The following is a 6340-nucleotide window of genomic DNA, read 5'->3' on the forward strand; positions in this document are numbered from 1 at the left end:
ATGAGCTGCATCTGGGGCACGGGTATCACTGTATGTGCCAGACTCTTGAGACCTCTTGGCCTCCCTCACCTCTCTATCCCGAGTTAGCATACCCTCCAATCTCCTAGAAATCCCCACTACCTTCTAGTACGTGATGTCCATCTCTAACTCTCGAGCCATGCTAAATCTGATATTGGGGTTGAGCCCCTCGATAAATCAACGGACCCTCTCTCGAATAGGAGTAACCAAGGCTGGTGCATTCCTAGCCAAATCACTGAACTAGATCGCATACTCCCACTTGGTCATAGAACCCTAGTGCAACTGCTCAAACTTTGCGAGCCATGCATCTCTAAGACTCTGGGGAACATACTCCCTCAAAAACATATCTGAGAACTGATTCCAAGTGAGTGAAGATGCCTTGGCCGGACTACCCAACTCATATGCTCGCCACCACTGATAGGCCGCTCCCCTAAGCTGGAATGTAGTGAAAAACAACCCCACTATACTCCACAACACCCATAGTACGGAGGATACGGTGGCACTCCTCAATAAAACCCTGGGTATCCTCTGATGCGAAGCCACTGAAAGTAGGAAGGTGGTACTTCTTGTACATCTCGAGCCTGAGTTGCTCCTCCTCATAACCTGTTGCCCTAACCTCGGACTGAACTGGGGCTATCGGTTACATTGGTATAACCTCTAGGACCTAGTCGACCTAGACCCGCTATTGTGGGGTACGGGCAGCGGGAGACTGTGCTCCTCCCCCGGCCTGAGATGTGGCAGGAGAAATTGGTAACAACCCTACCTGAGCCAAAATGCTGAACATACTCAGAAACAGGGCGAGAGTCTCTTGGAGGGCTGGTGCAGTAACAGGCGTCTAGGTGTCTGCCCTCTAACTGGAGCTACTGGTGGCTCCTCTGTAGTAGCTCGTGCGGGTGCTCTGACTACACCACGTGGACGTCCTCGGCCTCTACCCCGGCCCGGGCCTCTTGCGGCTCTAGTAGGGGGCGCGAGTGTCTGGTCATCTGATCCAGTTGTACGTGTTCTCACCATCTATGAGAGAGTAAAAAGACAGAAATTTCGAATCTGAAGTCAAAAGTATCGTACGCTAAGAAATCAAGGAAGTGAATCTTTTCCTAATAGTTCCATAGCCTCTCGAAGATAAGTATAGACGTCTTCATACCGATCCGCGACACTCTACTAAACCTGCTTGTGACTCATAACACCTATGAACCTAGAGCTCTGATACCAACTTGTCACAACCCCAATTTTCCTTTGTAGGATATCGTGAAGGAACCTAGTCTCCAAGACTATATAAGCCAAACAAGTATACGGAATAACTGAAACCCGGTAGATATAAGTCACAAACTCTAAAGAGAAATACTAAATATCCCTATACATCAGAGTCTAATGAGGATAAGGAAACAACATAATAAAGATAGAGGGGGATTCTGAGGTCTGTAGATGCTGGTAGATATACCTTGAGGTCTCCACATACGGACTAGCTCACCGATACCTGGTCTGGTGGGCCGTACCTGGATCTGCAAAAAATGATGTGCAGAAGCGTAGTATGAGTACACCACAATGGTACCCAGTAAGTGCCAAGCCTAACCTCGGTAGACTAGGGATGAGGTCAGGTCAAGGCCCTACTGGAGATAATAATAAACAAGGCAGCATATATAATAATATAATGAAATGATAGAGAAGTGAAGCAATGAGAATTTACGGAAGGTAATAACACGGAATCAAATAAAGACAAATACAACATGAAAGGAAAGCACAAATCTTACAAGTTAAGGAACAAAAACAACAATAATAATACAACAAATAGAGTAAATCAACAGGGGCACCCCCGAGGTACCGCCTCGTAGTCCCAAAGTTAAATATGTCACAATCTTTCCTTATATCACCGCGGGAGCCTTTATATTTTATTTTGAAAATTATTTTCCCAAAATAGCATACCGTGTTTTATCCCACCTTATCACACCACATGACTTATAGTAGTTCATGTACCGTATCAAGCCCAACTTATCTCACTGCATGCATTTCAACACCCAGACCTTATACCACCGTATGCGTATCAATAATCACAATGTCTCGGCAGAAACCTCATGCAAACAATAACAACCGTATGGCAGAAACCTCGTGCAATAATAACAAATGCACGACAGAAACTTCGTGCAACAACCAAACAATCATATCAACAATAATCACGGAACCCAAAACATAACAACCGAAACAATGATATTTCAAGGATAGCAATCTCAAGTAAAGAATCCCACAATTAAATAAGGAATGTGGAATCAAGAAAGCAGGCAATTCAACTAAGCATGTAGTACAAGTTACAAATAAGAGATAAGACAAGTAGACAGGTGAAATTAGGCGAAACATGATGACTATACATGCTAAAGTAACTTAGTTAAGGCATAAAAAGGAAACTACTTGGATAAAATCGGAATTTTAACATTTAGCCCATGTACGCACTCGCCACCTCGCGTACACGTCCCTCACATATCACATATTGTCACAACAATACCAAATCCTAAGGGGGATTTCCCCCACACAAGGTTAGACAAGTCACATAACTCAAACCTCGTTCAATCAATCGATAAAAAGGCCTTTCCTTCGATTTTTCAACTCCGATCGGCTCAAATCTAGCCAAAACAATTTCATACTATAAATATAACTATAGGAAACTAATTTAAATAATTAAATTATGACTTTAGCAAAGAATTGAAAAATCGCTCCAAAAAGTCTACCCGGGCCACGTCTCGAAACCCGACCAAAATCATAAAATCCGAACACCCATTCGATAACGAGTCCAACCATACAATAATTACTCAAATTCGACCTCAAATCGCCTTTCAAAACTCAAAACTTTATTCTAGGAAGGTTTTACAATTTTTTCCCAAATTTTCAACTCAAATCCCTAATTATATAATGAAAATATTAATAGATTCATGAAATATAGTCCAATCCGGGTTAGAATCACTTACCTCAACAATCTCCTTGAAGAACCCTCGAAAAATCGCCTTACACCGAGCTCTCTAGGTCCAAAATATGAAAAATGAGATGAACCCTCGATTTTGAAACTTAAATTCTGCCCATTTGTTATCCTTCTTCGCGAACGCGAAATGTGCCTAATCAAGACAGGATTCAACTTGTGGTTTCTCTGTTGTTGATGAAAGAGAGTCGCCATTTAATATTTAAAGGTATACTAGGGTACCTATTTAATTGCTAAGTCGTGTTCCTTATAGGTCTGCGAACCGGTGAGGTTATGGGTAAGGGTTCTTGTTCTTCTAAGGGGAAGGTGTTAAGCACCCCTTAAATTCTACCTAAGATAGCTCCATAGGACTTAGACTAATTTAAGGAATCAGTTGTTTTACACTATGCTTGATTTTTATTAGGGCATGGCTTACTTATATATTAAAGGGAAGGTATATATAAGGGATGTAAGACTTAAAAAAGATGTGAGATTATAAAAGAGTTATGGAAGGTTAAAAGATTTTTGAAAGCGGTCCATATTTTATAAGGCTTATAATAATGAGATTAAGTTACGGAAGTAATTAACTTAGGGAATAGATGTTTATATGATTCTAAAAGATGTTGGTAAGAGAGTGATTCTAAATGTACCTTGATTTAAAAATCTGAAGAGGGGCAATTTTTGAAAACTCATTTGGGGTGATAATACCTTACTATTTTTATTTAAAAAATTTTGATTTCGTTCCTTGTCAATAAACCGGCGATTCTTTCTAATTTTCTTTCTGAAAAAATGGGCTGTTGTTTCTTTGATTAAATTCTGGGCTTCAAATTTGGTCATTTCTTCCTTTATCCTCAAACTTAAATCAGGTTTAAACTTTCTGGGTTTCCGCTTGACCAACGGTCTATTAGGATCGGTGGGTAGTCGATGCGAGACAATATCAATGCTTAATCCCAGCATGTCATCATAGGACCATGCGAAGACATCGATGTACTGTCGGAGGAGCTTAATCAGTTTTTCTTTCTGCTCGGCTTCTAGGTGAATGTTGATTCTGGTTTCTTTTACATATTCTTCACTTCCAAGATTAACCACTTCTGTTTCTTCGAGGTTGGGCTTTTTCTGACTCTCCAACTATTCGATCTCCTATGGGAGATTGTCGGGCATCATGCTCTCGTCATACTCCTCGTAATCTAGGTCATTGCGCTCAACGGTTTTGTTACATGTCATAATCGTGGAACGCAGTTTTTTAGCGGTTTAATTACTGAAAAGAAAAAGCTAAGTATAAATAAAGCGGTAAATATTTTTTATGAAAACAAAAATCGGATTTCGTTCCCTGTTAATAAACCGGAGATTCTTTCTGATTTCCTTTCTGAAAAAATGGGTTGTTGTTTCTTGGATTAAATTCTGGGCTTCAAAAGAAATCTTTTAAGAGAGGTGAGTGAACAAGATAAACAAATTATAATTAGAGGAGTGGAGATTAATTACTAACTAATTCTCTTAAAATCCTATATTAGTTAAAGCTTCCCTATGTTTTAGGTGATATTAAAGCATAAAGGTAAAGTGCATGTTCTAATAGATGAGCATTAAATACAAGATAATAAAATGTGATAAAATGACAAAGACAGTAGGCGAAAGTAATAAAGCAGTAAACAAAGCTAAGGAAGCAATAACTAATAACGCAGGAAATGAGGGAAAAGAAAACTGGACTCTGATGGTTGGGCCTCAAGAAGGTAGGCCCAGCAATTGAAAGATGCGGCGATAGTTGACTGGACCCTCCAGGAAATGCAACAAGGCTGGTTTAGGCCTGAGTTCCTTAGGAACTCAGCAGGCCTAAATATGTACATGCCCAAAAAAGAAAGAAGGTCATTAGATATATATATTCCATATTCTTAGCATATTCAAACATGTATGAAACCTGGAACAAGAAATTTATCAATATTCGAATACTATGGGAAATTATATTAATGTGGTAGTTATACTCGGCAAATAATTTACATTGAAAACCTTTCGTTGTCATTAAATATTAAACCCCTAACTAACTAAATATGTCAATGAATTAAGGACTAAGGAGTAAGTTCTACTCAAGGTTGATTCCCCCTTTGAATTTCCCGATACTTCAAAGTTCCCAAGGGACTCGATGCCCAGGGCAATGCTTGTGCCGGGAAGGACAACCCAACCTAGAGTTAAACTCCACTCCCAAATACCCTTAAACACTAACAACATATTCCTTATAGGTTTAAATGCCAATGAGGCCCTTTCAATGTAAACTAAGTGCTATAGTATTACCTACCACAAAATATACTTTCCCTCACAACATAAGAACATATAATCTACATTTGATACCAAACAAAATACATATCAGGTGCAATTAAGGATCTGACTTTCAAATGTACACAAGAAAGGAGAAAAAATATCACAAGCATGTTGTAAAGGTCTGAACACTAGATAAGACCACACTCAAAAGGAAAGGCAAGCTATACAGGTTCATATATGCAACAACACAACAGATACATATGTTCCTGTCTCTGGCAAACCAACTATAAACTGATTGGTGTACCACTAGCACATACATGGGTTAATAATAATACTTAACACTTTAAAGGTAATCAATGAAGATTCAAACAAAGCAGTCATGGATAAACATTTTTACAGGAGTTATCAAAGGTATCAGGAACTAGATTAGACTCTCAACATGACTACAAGTTCACATATTTGAACATGGAATCCTTAAGGGCTCAACAAAGTTATATCCTTATCATCATTAGCCCCTAATAGGTCATCATGCTTAGACAATATCAACAAAGGACCTAATAAGATTTAAGGATCAGATCTAATTTTAGATCAATAATAGGAAAAAGACTGGGGTGGTTGTGGACAAAGCATGAAATCATGAATCAAATAGGAACATACAGTATTCAATTAGTTACATGAACATTTCAATTGAAGTTATAAATTCATATAGATAGGGGAGATTTGCACATTTAAGACCAAGTTAAACATGTCATGAAGAGGGGGAGTTATAGATAAAGGGAAGCATTGTATTGAAACAAGTATAACTTAAACATAAGTCTAATTTAGAATCTAAGTATGAGGTGGTCATGCTTCTGTTTTCACAAATTATTACTTGATTATAACAGAGTAATTAAGTCATATTTTTTAGAGAACATAATCTTAAAGATAAAATACATGTCAACTTTTCAAAGACCAATAATAACTTAAAAATGATTATACATAGGGAGGTACTATGCTAAGTAAGCCTTTAATTGAATATGCCGCTGAAGATGTTAACTAATTAAGAAACAACCAAGTTCAGCTTAACAACAAATTATCATCCATTTATAACAAAGAAAAAGAAACAGGATCATGATTGTTTTATGGGGGAAA

This window comes from Nicotiana tabacum, chromosome 14 (assembly GCF_000715075.1).
Source record: "Nicotiana tabacum cultivar K326 chromosome 14, ASM71507v2, whole genome shotgun sequence".
In the NCBI taxonomy this organism is placed as follows: domain Eukaryota; kingdom Viridiplantae; phylum Streptophyta; class Magnoliopsida; order Solanales; family Solanaceae; genus Nicotiana; species Nicotiana tabacum.